At 42.5% G+C, this 15,565-nt stretch overlaps 1 long non-coding RNA gene across 1 annotated transcript in view; it reads left to right on the top strand.

The window, feature by feature from the left end:
• Nucleotides 1–338: 338 nt before the first annotated feature.
• Nucleotides 339–15,565, top strand: part of LOC144586510 (uncharacterized) — a 30,450-nt gene continuing 15,223 nt past the window's right edge. The window contains exon 1 of the long non-coding RNA XR_013541371.1: nt 339–464. This is a non-coding gene — a long non-coding RNA (uncharacterized LOC144586510). The remainder of the gene's footprint in view (nt 465–15,565) is intronic.

Raw genomic sequence — 15,565 nt, 5'->3', positions numbered from 1 at the left:
CAGTTTTATGACACCAATTTATAGTCTGTTGTAACCTCTCTGCTATCAGAGTTAGATTATGGTTCAGTTGTTTGTTCTTAGCTCTTTACTAACCTAGGCCAGAGAGACTTCTGACAGTTTACTTAAGAGTGTAGAAATGCCTTTATAGGAGGGAAAAAGTAGAATTCAATCTAGAATATTCTTATGTTTATTTATTTACTTGCATTTTTACAAAGCAATCCATTAGCCAATTAGAACTAAGGATAATAATATGGGGGAAAGGAAATTTTTTAAAATAAGAATGGCTAGGGTTCTGTTTACAATGAATTATCCCATGTTGGTTTTGGTTTGTCGGTTTGTTTTTGAAGGTCCTTGTGGTGAAGCAGGAATGATCTGCTCTGGCTGCCAGTGAGTTCGCCCGAGTGTCTTCCATCAGGAAGGCATCAGAATTCATTGTCACCAGGGAAGTCCCCAGAACAAAAGAGGTATGTGCTTTATAGTTCCTGTTACTAATTTAATTTTATTCCACTTTGCATTTTCCTGCTCTGGGTGGCTCGGTGAAACAGACTTGTTTCTGTACACACAAACACTTATTTGGTCATGGGGCAGATTTGGTTAAGGTACAGAGTACCTTAAAACAAGGAGTGTAGGTCTCTTGATGCCATTTGGACTGCAACTCCTGGCCTTTCTCACTATTGGCTATGCTGACTATGGGATGATGATAGTCAAGAAACCAACATCATCTATACTGACTATGGGATGATGATAATCAAGAAACCAACATCATCTGGAGGTCCACATTTTGCCAAACCCTGCTGTGAGTAACCCTGCAGTCTGCTTTAATCAACAATGGCAGTGTGCTGTCTAACGATAATTTGTCTCCTGGTCTAATGGAACCTCAGGATGCTGCGGGGGTGGGGGAAAGACTTTAATAATAAAAAGTCACTGCTGGATTGCAGTCTTGGCAGGATCGAGACTATTAAAAGCTCCCAGAGGCTTCTCTGGGACAAAAGGGAAATTTGCAACAAAGTTTTTCCCCCCATTGTTTAATATTAGGATGACGATGAGTTCATCTCATTGTTCTTTACCAACCTCCATGCTAGAGTCTATACTCCAAAGACACAGGCGGTGGCCAAGGTTTCAGACAGTGAAACATTCGGTTCTAGTTAAATGTTACACTCATCATGTGAAAACTAGCCCTCTGTAAATCATGCTTTGTTAAGAATTCTGGCAGGCCCCTTCAAAGACTAGATAGAGGGGATTCTAACACTCCATTTCATTGTTATTTATCTATGTTTATCTCATTTCTTCTTTAGCAGCTAGTTAGTGGGAGTGGGAATAGTAAGGGTTGTTGGCTCCCAAGGTGAGAAGCATAAAAGAATAGACAGAGAAAGGCAAACACTGATTTTTTTTTCCACCTTTACATCTAAGGGGGGGGGCGTTTTAAAAAAACTTCACAGACAAAACTTGTCATCTACACATGGATGCTTCTAAAATGTGGAACGTAAGATGCAACTAGGGATTTAAGGATGCACAGGAAACTAGTGCTAACCATCCAAAAGCATTGTGCACTCATTTCGTCTACCCCTCCATTAAGCTTTTTTTTCCTCAGAAGGAAGTAGTAGGAGTGAGGAACCACAATCTGAAGACGTCATTTTGACTCCCCCAAAATTGAATAAGGCAGTGTAATTGCACAATATTTGTCTCATTTGGAAGTATTACTAACTGATTATGACCTGGTAAAACAACGGGTCAGAGAGCTAACCCACCAGAGTTCAGAAGTAGACATGGTAGTAGCCAGATAGATCATTCATTCAAAGACTACGTTGTGCAAGAGACAGAGTTAGTGTTATGTGATTAAAAGCCAGGCAGAATCATCCAGGGGCAAGATGTTGGGAGGCTGGAAACTGATACCATCGGCCTGGAAATCCTGAGGCCTGTTGTCCTCTTGCTTTTCTTAGGCAAATGTGATCTGGCAGTATTTGTAACAAGGCCAAGTCAGCGGGAATAATTGCAATGCTAGATAGGGCCAGGCTCCTAAAGAACAAAGCAGCTATTCTGTTTCCCCTGGCCAACCTTTTGCACAAACTGCAACAATTTTCACTTTAAAGGCGGTTGGCGGTGAGGGGGGCACGCTTGAGCATCAAACTTTGATAAAGACAAAATGATGGGTAAGTTAATGTCATTGCCTTAATTCCTTCTTACCATAGGGGTTTTGCGGTCTATGCAGGAAGAACACCTTGCCTGAATTTGGGGGTGAGGCAACTGCTTAGACCAGTGGTTCTTAACCTTTGTTACTCGGATGCTTTTGAACTGCAACTCCCAGAAACCCCAGTCAGGACAGCTGGTGGTGAAGGCTTCTGGGAGTTGCAGTCCAAAACTCCTGAGTAACCCAAGGTTAAGAACCAGTGGCTTGGACAATGAGCTGCTCCTACTCTCCACCCACTCCATATCCACCAGCCTTTTCGAAATTCTTTCCTTCCCCCTGTGCAGAACTGATGGCTCTCCCTCATGTGGAACCAGCATGCAGACCCTGAGACTTCTAGTCCACTGTTAGAATATCCTGACAGAATCTATATTCAGGAACTTTGCTGTAAACTGGAGAGGTCTAAATGGGAGACAACAGGAGACAGAGATGCCAATGTAAACTATGTTCCCATTCCTCCTCCCCTGGGAGGCACTCAGATCTTTGCCTGTACAGGGGAGGCCGATGAGTCCTATTTCACGAGGGCAAGGAATCTGCTTCAGAATTTAGGTGGAACTTTAGAGGAAATATTCAAGCCAATCGAGCTATTGTGGGAACAGGGTTCAGTACCTTGGATAGTTCTTATGACGGTCAGACTAAAACCTAAATTGCAGTGCTAATGGAGTCACCACCCTCCACTGATTAATCATAAAGGTTTTCAGAGGAGTTTATAAGAACAGTATGTTCATCTGAAAATTCTTGCAGAACTTCTATGATGAGGAAGCTCTGGTAAGGGCTTCAGGCAGCAAGTGTCCAACACACTGTGGGACAGTCCAGCTTAGTATGAAAAAATCCCAAAGGGAGTCAACAAGCACTTAAGAAGCAGGCAGATATTGGAAAGCCAAGCCAAGGTCAATGCACAGACAGAATTAGAAAAAGAAGTAGATAAGGAGTGGACCAACAACAGAACCCAAGAAGTGGAACCAAGGTCAACTACAAAAGGCTTTCAAAGTAATTTCTTAAACAAATATAAAAGAGGCAGAGACCGGTCCATTAAGAAGCCAGGGTTAATACCAGCACAGCCAGAGTAGCCACAATGATTGAAGTGATGCATTGTTTCCAAAAACTGCTGGTTCCAACAACCTTTACTTCTGCAAACAGCAATTCCCCACCCATATACAGCTGACGCCAGCCAGAGGCTGCAAACAGGATAGGCTACCAGTATTGCTCAGTGCAGGACAGCTCTGCTTGTGGTTATGCTGCAGAGTAGCTCTGGTAGGAAAGGGCCTTCAGCACTTCATCCCGAGGGTCCTAGCTTGTCCTGGATACTGGCTTCTGGTATATCTTAGGAGAATCTACATTCTGGCTCTTCATGAGGGAGGACTCCTCCAGCAGGGGTATGACAAGGGCTTTGAATCACAATAGTTCGGTAACCTCCTCACAGGACTACACTTGCAAACTCCTCTATAGATCTTTGTATTAATCACACAAAGTTCTGAGTGACTCACCCATCTATTGAACCTTCTCCAGAGTGTCATGTACAACACCCAGAGAGAGCCACATTGATCTATAGCTGTAGAGAAGCATTTGTAGTCCTGTGAACTGCCTGGGTGGGAACCACTCAGTTAATGTATGTTAGATGCTTTGTAATTTGAGTGTGAAGTATGAAGGGGGAGGAAAATATGTATATACAGCACCTAGTAGACTTACATGTACCTCTGCAAGTTAAAAGACAGAGAATTATTTATCATTTATTATACTAGTAACCAAGAATAAGGAGGGTTGGATGGATGTCTGGCTTGCATAGTAGGACTTAAGCATACAGTAGGACTGAAGCATCTTTGGGGATTAGTTCCCAAAGACACTTCAGTCGTGTCTGCTGGAAATCGTGGATAAGCAAACCTGAGAGGGGGGGGTTATTTAATATTTTCAGGCAGCCAATGGGTGAAACTGCAGGTAGCGATGCCACAGATCCCATGGTCCTATTGTATTTTGAAAAGCAAACAAACAGAAATGTGTCATTGTCAAACAGAGGGGATGAAAAGCATACATTTAAAAATGAAGAGCCATAAGAAGGGAGAAGAGCATAGATCCCCATCAACAGTGAGCATCTGGACAGCAGATTGAGTAGGCACACATGTTACCCGGTCACAGTCTTCCTCACTTGCTCATATATAAAAATGAACATTTACAAGTATTTACAATGCATCTCTCCTCAATGGGAAAAAGTGTGACCAAGCAACCTGTGTGCCTATTCAGTCTACTGTCAGCTTCTCACAGTTGATTGGGGCCCAAGCTGCTCCCTCTTCTTATGGTTCTTTATCTTTAAACTAGACTTGCATTGGATGTCCCTTCAAACAGAGCATACCTCTATATGAAGGAGTGGCCTCTGGTGGTATTTCCAAGAAAAGACACCCTACGCTTACAGGCTCTACTTTCTTTTTACGTATTAGAACTCCAGTTCCACTAGCTGGAGCTCAGCCCCAAAAGAGTGGGGCAGACAAATTTTTTTGTATTTATTTATTTATTTATTTATTTATTTATTTATTTATTTATTTATTTATTGCATTTATATGCCGCCCATCTAGACATAGTCTACTCTGGGCGGCTCACAATTTAGAAGATAAAAACAAATTAAAATATACAGTTTTACATTAAAAACAAAATGATATAAAATGTAATATAAATTTACGATTTTAACAGTTAATTTAAAGCAAAGAGTCCCAAGATGGCAAGAATAAAAGAAGAAAAATAAGAACTCAGGAATTAATTTGCTGTACAAGAATGAGAAAGTCAAAATTGACTGGTCCACTCACACAGAGTCCACCATCCCTTCCCTGTTCCCTACAATTCCTTTTGTTTCAAGAAGCTGAATTGAGCTGCAGAGGGGAAACCCTCAAATTGTTTGCATTGTTAAACTACAATGAGTCAGAGGTCCTTGCCACTCAGCTGCAAATCCCTGGAATATCTCCCACTAGGAGATTCTCATCCATCTTCTGTTCAACATCTCCTGTGGTGGTTTTTTTTTTTTTTAAATCTCTGTCCCTGCTCATCTTCTGTTTATTGTGTATATTCTGGGCTCACATCCCTGTCTTTCTCCTGGTACCCAGTAGAGTTTTACCAGGAGGTATTTCAGCTCTGATTTTATTACTTCAAGGAAACAATACACCTTTCTCTTACTGCAGACTAACCTTAAGAGATTTGTGGTAAGATCATCTCATGTAATAGGATTCCAGTAAGGAAATGAGAGCTTATCTAGGATTTGGGAAATTCTGTCATTTTCTTTAAGTGGCCAAATAGGAAACAACAAAGGAAATACGGGGGTTTGAAAATACTTGTTTAACAAAGCTTTTTGTTATCCCTGAAAGTAACCATACCACAGTTTTAATTAGAATGCTACCTGACTCATCAGGCATGGGACTGGATTTACTATACACGAAACTTGGCCAGAGTCCACCCAGTCACGCTAACAGCGTGCAGCCAACGTATGAAGATTTTCCTCACTTTTCAGCTGCAGTCCTCTGTATAATTGTTGAGAATTGAGCATTGTCACATGCACAGGCTGATCCCATGCACATTTAGGGATTCTTCTTGTGCCCAGTGATTTTAATTCTCTTCTTGCTAAACTAGATGTGATATAAGAAATCTGTGCTCAGATCCTCTGACTTCTTTTCCCTTGATTACAAGAGCAGGGTGAGGACAGTGGTGAGTATGGGTTAGGGCTACAGCATAATCCACACTTGCCCACCCATGTCCACTACTGGCTGACAGAGTTGCGGTATTACCAGGATGCACCAGGTGGCACTAACCAAAAGAACTTCCCTGAGAGATGAAGACGCCAAGCAATAAAGCAGTGTTGATAGCAGAATAGTTGTATTATTTACAGGATATATACATACATGTACAGCTTAGTCCTTGTTTCCAGTCCCGAAGTCATACACAGCAGTTTCCACAGAACTCAATGCATAAATCAGAGTCAAAGTTCTTATAAGTTAGTTCAGCAGTCAAATACCATATGTTCAGTCTGGTAGCCAGAGTTCTTCCAATATACAGCACAAAGACACGGCTTCTTCCAGGATACTCCAGCACAACAACACCAATCCACACCACCACAGAGTGTGCATGCTAGGTCTGCTAGCTTTATCCCAGGGTTAGCCAATCCTGGGATTGCTCTCTCAGCTGTTACAATTTACTCAGCTGGATAAATTCTAGCTTTGCTTGTTTCTTTAGTAATGATCCTTACAAATACTTATTGCATAGTACAAAACTGTATGTAACAATTCCTCCAGGTTTTTCCCAAACTTGTCACTGGCCACGGAGAGGAAATACAGGAAGCACAGTAAAAACATCCTTCTACCTTATTGGGTAAATAGCAGCACTTTATAGTGGAGACATTGCAATAATACGAGGAATACTTCCAGCCCTGCATTTGAAAAAAAAAAGATATTGCAGAGGTAGAAAATGTGCAGAAAATGACTACTGATTTGATCAATGGGCTACAGCAACTCCTGTACTGCGAAAAGTTACAATAGTCAAAGCTTTTTAGTTGAGGAAAGATAGTGGGAAAGTAGGCAGGCACATATTTCTTCTCTCTTCTTTTGGAACATTAGAACTCTGCACCATTCAGTGGAACCAAACGACGTGGGCTTCAGGACACACGAAGAAGAGGCAGCACCTCTTCCATCCAGCTTAAATTGTGGAGTTTAATTCCATAGTTTGGAAATGCAGTGGAATATGGTGATGACTACAAGATGCGGCCATGACCATCACACTGGATGACTTTGGGGGTGGGGGGTGGGATCTGACAAATAAATGGAAGATAAGGATACCAGTAGCTGCTGTTTATGATGGCAACTGCAAAATGCTGCCTCTACTGTGAGCGGCAGCCTGCCCATGCATACTAGTAGTGACTCACATGGTGCCCTGCCTGAGGCCATCCCAAGGATCTCGTTGACTACTGCAGCAATGAAATGCTGGACTAGACAAGCCTTTGGTTTAGGATCCAGCAGGGCTCTCCTTGTGTTCTTATACCTCCCACTTCCACTGTAAACCATTACCCCCTCCCATTAATTTTAACCAAAGGGGGAGACATTTGAAGAGCTGCTTGAGGACCTAGCGTGGTCTCAAGAGCAGCTAATTCCGCAGAGGATTGGGCTATCAGACATGTGTTTCCCCCAGAATAACCAGGCTAGTGAATTATGTGACAGTGTGTTGCAACCTCTGGAGCAAGAACTGGAGCAGTTTTCTACAGGACTGTTGTTGTAGGGCAGGCTTATGATTTCCCTGCAGTTTTGTCTGACCTCTGTGTACCAGTCCACTTGTCCAGACAGTTGTGCATACCCAGACAGCCAAGTAAATAATTCCTTGTGCACAACACAGGTACTTTCTGTGAGGACCCAGACAACCTGCCTTAAGCACTGCTGTGATATACTGTGTGTGAAGCTTGGTGCATCTTTGAAATGCACTGTATAAAGGTGTGAATGAGCCGTTGCAGATCAAACAGCACAAGACAGAATTTTCATTGGAGATGCTTCACACATTCTGCTGTGAGTCATCAAGGGCTAAGCGCTCAAGGGATGAAAAAGGAAATGGTTAAAAATGCATATGTGAGTCAGTCTGCTCTTAAAGGTTCAGGAGCAGCATATGGCCATCTTAGTGACTGGCACAGCAGCATCTAGAGTCATTTGATTCCACACACACACAAAACAAAGGAATAAACAGAAAGCACATGGATTCCCAAACAGGTTGCCACTTATGGAGTCTGTTCAGAACACCTTTGTGAACAGTACTTTATGTCATGATTTGCTGGAAGCACCTCAGCTTCTTAGGCATCCTTCAGTCTTGAAAGACCATGGTAATGCGCTCTGTATGAGTGTCCTCTCCAGAGCACAAAGCCTAGGTAGAATAATATGGAATAATATGGAGGATAGGCTGTTACTCAAGCAGCAAATCCCCCTTCTCCACGTCACTGAAATAGTCCAATGGAAAGGCAAGAGCCAATACATCTGGTTCCAGCAACGTCGCAGGAGTTGACAGAATGACACGAACTACCTCTGGGACTCCGGCTCCGGATTTTGCCTCGAGGTTAACTCCTGACCCCGTTTCCATCAGTGGATATAGCCACAAGGCAGTGGAGGTTTGAAATCTGATTTTTCCTTCTCCTAAATGGGCTGCCTTCCAAGGCTGACGAGCCCCACCCACCTCAGCAGTAAAGAGTGTATTGGCCAAAATCCAGTACTCAACTGAACCTAGAGTAGGCCCATAGACTCTGTGGGCTTTTGGTGAGGCAACTGCTTTATAACTTCCATTGATTCAGAGAGCTTATGCTAGTTGTGACTTACTACTGAATTTCAGCCACTGTTGGGTAAGAACCATAACTTTATTTTATGACTTTTTTTAAAAAAAGAGATCCTAGTCCTTAAGGGTAGTTTTTATGCTTCAAAGGTCCTGTTCACACCGAACATTTGTTCAATTTTTTTTGCTTTTTCTGCCCTCCCAACTTCCCATCTCCTGTGCAGTCTTATACATCTGTGCATGCTCAGTTCAAAGCAAAGCCCACGTTTTTCCATAGTTCAAGTGTGTAGGAGTAGCCTTGGGAGGACATGGGCACTACAGGTTGTGCAAGTGGATCTTTTTTCCACATCTCGCTTTTCTGGAGAAAAGGCCAGTGCCCTGCTTGAATGGGCAGGCAGGAAGGGAGATGGCGAAAGATCACTTGCATGATTCAGAACAGCGGCATCGATGGTGGCATCGGACAAAATGGCACGGGAGCTCCTGGTAGCCTGCAGACTGTTCCTAGCAGCCCTAATATTGGCTGAGTGGACACATCCACTTGTTTCCAGTGGTATCTCCTGACAGTGCCTCTCTAAAGGCAGCATCCAAAGAGCCCCGCGGCTTTGCTCTGCTCTCCCGTCAACCGGCCAGTCTCCTATCTCACTTTCTTCCTCGCTTGTTGTGTGCGGAAGAGTTTCAAAACAGTGCAAAATATTCCAGCAAATATTGATTTTAAAAAGGTAGAGGAAGGATGAAGATCAAGAATGAACTAACTAACTAAGAAAGATTTTTCTGAAAACACGAAGGTTTGAGACAAAGTGAGGGACTAAACAATGAGGGGAAGGGGAGAGAAAGTGAGGTTGGTGGGAAGAGGGTGGAGAAGTCAGGCAAAAGAGTTGAAGAACAGGGCAATCAGTGCTGGGAGAAAGAGGTGAGGCAGCAACTCCTGCTGTATGTGGAGAGGCAATGCTGTAATAGAAGTGCATTCAGCAACAAATGCCCTCCCCATGTGTGGATGCCAATACTAGGATGTTCCATTCAAATGTGCTTAAGTAAGTAAGTAAAGTAAGTAAGTAAGTAAGTAAGTAAGTAAGTAAGTAAGTAAGTAAGTAAGTAAGTAAGTAAGTAAATAAATAAATAAATAAATAAATAAATAAATAAATAAATAAATAAATAAATAAATAAAATTCCAGAATGGCCCAGAGTAATTGCAGAAAGAACACAATAATATGGAGGAGCCCAAAGCATATGGCGATACCCAGTGAAACCCCAGAAGCCAGAAATGGCTGAATAAAATATTCAGTGTTAAGTGAGTTTTAAGTGACCAGGAGTAATTCAGTCACCTGCATAACTCCTTGTCTCCCCCTTCCCTTGCAAATGAATAAGTCATGAAAATGACTAGGCTACAGCCAAGTTACTGCTCAGGGAACTTTCCAAACTGTTGTCCCCTGTGGCCTTCACGCTACCTGCAAATTGACTTTCCCAGCCATTTGGCTCCAGTTACTCTTTTCTCAGCAGGGAGCTGTGTTGAATGTAAGCAACCGATTAAGCAAAAGTTGCCTCTGTCCCCAGGGGAGAAAAATATGGGCTAATTTTCTGCAGCTGATTCCAGTTTGAATACTGGAAAATCCCCCTAATGCACTCACCTTGGCCAACTTCACTGTCTGAATTTGAGTCTATGACCTGGCTTACGTTTAATGCTGACACACGCTTCCTGTGCCGACACAAAATAAACATCCAGACATTTCTAAAAATGGCCTTCAGGCAGAACTACTGTAACCCTAAACAGAGGGAAGCTATTTCAGTTCCTTACAGGATATGACAGGAAGACGGCTGTAAATGACAAATGATACTCTCTCAAGTGAAGAGCTTTCCATTTCATTTTTTTCCCGCCTCCAAAACCGAGCTGAAGTAGAAAACTATAAGAAAGGCAGAAGTGGTCGATTTAGGTCTTGTTGCTTACAGGATTATTGCAGGATCCAGTTCCTTTAGGTTACTGCAAAATATAGTCCAATTTTCTTAACATTTTCATTTGTTTTTGTTTTTTAATTTTCCCTGTACATATTTCATATCATAATTGTGTGTCTTCAGGTCAATTCTGATTTACGACAACCATTTTCAGGGCTTCCTAGGTAGAGAGTACTCAGAAGTGGTTTAGCATTCCCTTCTTCAGGGGGCGTCTTGTGATGTGCAGCTTGCCCAAGGCCTCACAGGCTGGTTCTTCAAGGATGCATGGGGGGGGGACGGGATTGAACTCCCAACCTTTGGCTCCACAGCCAGATAGATATGTCCATAACTTTAAATTGTTCAATGCTTTGATACAACGAAAGAAGAAATACCATATATTTCCATGTATAAAATGACACTTTGTACTTAACTAATTAGACAAAAAAATGAGGGTTGTTTTATACACGGAAGGCTTTCCCTGCCTTTTGTGAAGCCACAGGGTAAAGCATTCATGAAAGGGTGGCAGGATTGCACCCCTTTGATCATGAAGCAGCCATGAAAGGGCTTCAGGACCAAAGGAGTGCAATTGTGCAAATTTTCTAATTTGGGGGTTAGAAATGGGGTGTGTGTGTCATCTTGTACATTGGGTCATCTTATAAACAGAAAAATGTGGTACCTATGCTAGCGAGCCATCAAACATGGCCTTTGGGGAGGACCACTAAGCTATCACTAATATGTCATTTTAACGTTGTTGACAATTCCTTTGGCCTTTGTGGCTTAGCAACCTTCAAGTCATCAACTGAATGTACTGGGAATGGCAAGTCCTAGAGTTCCAACAGCAAGATCTCCAGTGCTGTGTTCTGAGAATGCTCATTGTGACAAGCATGGGCACTCGGGGTCCAAACATCTCAAAATGTACTTCCAAGGAATGCTTGCATACACTGACTTTTAGAGGAAAAACATTTTTAGGGGAGGGGGGACTTCAAAAGCCCTGAGAGCGAGTCGAGGTCAGACCTTGGATTTATGGGGGGTCTGGAGCAGATGTTGGATGCCTGGCTGCTGTTCTCTGTAAGGGCAATCCTGAGCATGCATAAGAGCATGCAAGAAGCACTGGGCACACTGATTGCGTGTGGGAATTCATGCCTGCAACTCTTCCTTGTCCTGAGCTCAAGTAGAATGACAGATGGTCTTCATTTTCCCCCCTTTCATCGAGATAAAGAAATAGGGATAAGAGTCTGCATCTCCTGAGGACATCCTTCAAAACCCAAAATCCTTCCAGCACATCTTTTTTTTTTCTGATTCCTGGGGCTCAGTCTCACAGGTTACCGTAGTGGTAACCCACCGCTGGCTTTTCTTACTGCTCGGTGGTCCCTATTGTGTTTGGTGGGGCAGAAGGCAGGGCAACCAGGGGCAGACAGAGCCATGGGGAAAGGGAGTATTCATGGACACACAGTATTTTTTTTCCTCGCACAATCTGAGGCAGACAGTCACTAATAAAAATATACAGTACATACATGCTTCATGTGGGGAAGCAGGAATCAGTGGTATGGCCAGAGGCAGGAGCTCCACTTACATAGTAAATGAAATGCTTCTGCCACCACTCACTCAGGGAAAAATAAATCATCAACACAGCTCCTGCACCATGCCCTGCAGCAACTGCCATGCAAAATTAGTCTTCGGTGGCACCTTGAAAAGGTATTCCGTTACCTGGGTAATATTAGTTAGTTACTCACTCCTTGAACTCCTTCCACAATAAGTCTGGACTCTGGAGTCCTTTTTGTAACAGGTTGCTTTGCCCTGCCAAAGAACCCTTAATTACAGCTTTTCCTGTTCCTTCTTTCTTTACAACCAACTGCAAGGGGCGCTATTTGTGTTGGGCTGATCCTAGCTGATCTGACCAGCCTTCTCTGTGTTGCTGCCCAGATAAAAAGGAAGATTTCACCTCATCTTGATTGGTCTATATACTCCCTTACTGGTGAGCTGCACACCTAGCTAAAAGTACAGACTACTCCCTTCCTCCTCGACTTGCAAGGAGTTCTTTTACAGCCACCTTAAATTTGCTAGTAAAAAATAATAATAATCCATTTAGTAATGTTTACTAGATTCAAGGCAAAACATTGCTTGAAATAATCTCTAAAGTCTCAAATTCTGTTTCATACAGAGCTGTGTTTCAAAGTCATTATGTCACAACCATGTGCTGAGATTTGGTGTCCTTTTATACTCTAATACATTTTTTGTCTTTTGTAATATATATATTACAAATCTGAGGCCGATAGTCCAAGTTTTCCTAAGAGTCTTCTCATGAGATGGCCAAAGTATTTATTTATTTATTTATTTATTTATTTATTTATTTATTTATTTATTTATTTATTTATTTATTTATTTATTTATTTATTTATTTATTCAATTTATATGCCGCCCACACTACCCAGAGGTCTCTGGGCGGCTTACAATAATTAAAATTCAATACAGTAAAAGATAAAATTATTAAAATACAATTAAGATACAATTAAAATTGCCATCAGACCCACAGCTAATATTATTTCAATTAAAAGCCTTCTGGAACAGGAAGGTTTTGACCTGGCGCCGAAATATCATCAGCGTCGGCACCAGACGAATCTCAGTCGGGAGGGCATTCCATAGTCTGGGGGCAGCTGCCTGGATCTGTCCTTCCAGTGAACACTCAGGGTTGATTTCCTTCCGAATGGCTAAGTTTGTTCTCCTTGCAGTCCAGCAGACTCTCAAGAGCCTCCTCCAGCACCACAATTCAAAAGCACCAATTCTTTGGTGGTCAGCTTTCTTTATGGTCCACCTCTCACTTCCATACATCACTACAGGAAAAACCATAGCTTTGACTATTCAGACTTTTGTTGGCAAGGTGAGGTCTCTGCTTTTTAAGATGCTGTCGAGGTTTGTCATTGCTTTCCTCCCAAGAAGCAGGTGTCTTTTAATTTCATGGCTGCTGTCATCATCTGCAGTGATCACGGAGCCCAAGAAAGTAAACTCTGTCAGTGCCTCCATATCTTCCCCTTCTATTTCCCAGGAGATGATGGGACCAGTGGCCATGATCTTGGTTTTTTTTATGTTGAGCTTCAGACCATTTTTGCACTCTCCTCTTTCACCCTTATTAAGAGGTTCTTTAATTCCTCCTCACTTTCTGCCATCAGAGTGGTATCATCTGCATATCTGAGGCAGTTGATATTTCTTCCGGCAATCTTAATTCCAGTTTGGGATTCCTCCAGTCCAGCCTTTCGCATGAAGTATTCTGCATATAAGTTAAATAAGCAGGGAGACAATATACAGCCTTGTCATACTCCTTTCCCAATTTTGAACCATCAGTTGTTCCATATCCAGTTCTAACTGTTGCTTCCTGTCCCACATATAGATTTCTCAAGATATAGATAAAGGTGGTCAGGCACTCCCATTTCTTTAAACACTTGCCATAGTTTGCTGTGGTCCACATAGTTAAAGGCTTCTGCGTAGTCAATGAAGCAGATGTTTTTCTGGAAGTCTCTAGGTTTCTCCTTAATCCAGCGTAAGTTAGCAATTTGGTCTCTAGTTTCTCTGCCCCTTCAAAATCCAGCTTCTACTTCTGGGAGTTCTCGGTCCACATACTGCTGAAGCCTACCTTGGAGGATTTTGAGCATATCCTTGCTAGAGTGTGAAATGAGTGCAACTGTATGGTAATTGGAGCATTCTTTGGCATTGCCCTTCTTTGGGATTGTAGACTGATCTTTTCCACTCCTCTGGCCACTGCTGTGTTTTCCAAACTTGCTGGCATATTAAGTGTAGCACCTTTAAAGAATCATCTTTCATCATTTTAAATAGTTCAACTGGAATGCCATCACCTCCCCTGGCCTTGTTGTTAGCCATGCTTTCTAAGGCCCACTTGACTTCGCTCTCCAGAATGTCTGGGTCAAGGTCACCAACCACAGTATCTGGGTTGTCTGGGACATCCAGGTCTTTCTGATTTAATTCCTCTGTGTTCTCTTGCCATCTCTTCTTGATGTCTTCTGCTTCTGTTAGGTTCCTCCCATTTTTGTCCTATATCATGTCCATCTTCGCACAAAATGTTCCTTTAATATCTCCAATGTTCTTGAACAGATCTCTGGTTTTTCCTTTCTATTATTTTCCTCTACTTCTTTGCACTACTGATTTAAGAAGGCCCTCTTTTCTCTCCTTGCTATTCTTTGAAAGTCTGCTTTCAATTTTCTGTAACTTTCCTTATCTCCCTTGCATTTTGTTTCCTCATTCTTCTCTCCTATTTGTAACACCTCATTGGATAGCCACTTTGCTTTCTTGGATTTCCTTTTCTTTGGGATGGTTTTTGTTGCTGCCTCCTGTACAATATTATGAGCCTCCATCCATAGTTCTTCAGGCACTCTAGTTCCTTAGATCTGTTCTTCACTTGCACTGTGTATTCATAATGGGTTTGGTTTAGAATATACTTGACTAGATCAGTGGTATTTCCTACTTTCTTCAATTTAAGCTTGAGTTTTGCTATAAGAAGCTGATGATCAGAGCCACAATCAGCTCCAGGTCTTGTTTTTGCTGACTGTATAGAGCTTCTCAAACTTTGGCTGCAGAGAATATAATCAATCTGATTTCAGCATTGCTTATCTGGTGATGTCCATGTGTAGAGTCGCCTCTTGTGTTGTTGGAAAAGAGTGTTTGTGATGACCACTTGTTCTCTTGACAAAACTCTATTAGCCTTTTCCCTGCTTCGTTTTGAACTCCAAGGCCAAACTTACCTGTTGTTCCTTTTATCTCTTGACTCCCTACTTTAGCATTCCAGTCCCCTATAATGACAATTCTTTGGTGTCAGTTCTAGAAGGTGTTGTAAAGGTAAACGTAAAGGTTCCCCTTGACAATTTTTGTCCAGTCGTGTCCGACTCTAGGGGGCGGCGCTCATCCCGCTCTTCAAGCCATAGAGCCAGCGTTTGTCCGAAGACAATCTTTCTGTGGTCACATGGCCAGTGTGATTTAGCCACGGAACGCTGTTTACCTTCCCACCGAGATGGTACCTATTTATTTACTCGCATTTGCATGCTTTCGAACCGCTAGGTTGGTGGGAGCTGGGACAAGCAACGGGCGCTCACTCCGTCGCGTGGATTCGATCTTACGACTGCTTGGTCTTCTGATCCTGCAGCACAGACTTCTGCGGTTTAGCCCACAGCACCA

The sequence above is a fragment of the Pogona vitticeps genome, chromosome 2, assembly GCF_051106095.1.
Source record: "Pogona vitticeps strain Pit_001003342236 chromosome 2, PviZW2.1, whole genome shotgun sequence".
Taxonomy (NCBI): domain Eukaryota; kingdom Metazoa; phylum Chordata; class Lepidosauria; order Squamata; family Agamidae; genus Pogona; species Pogona vitticeps.
This window is presented reverse-complemented; position numbering and strand designations above follow the sequence as displayed.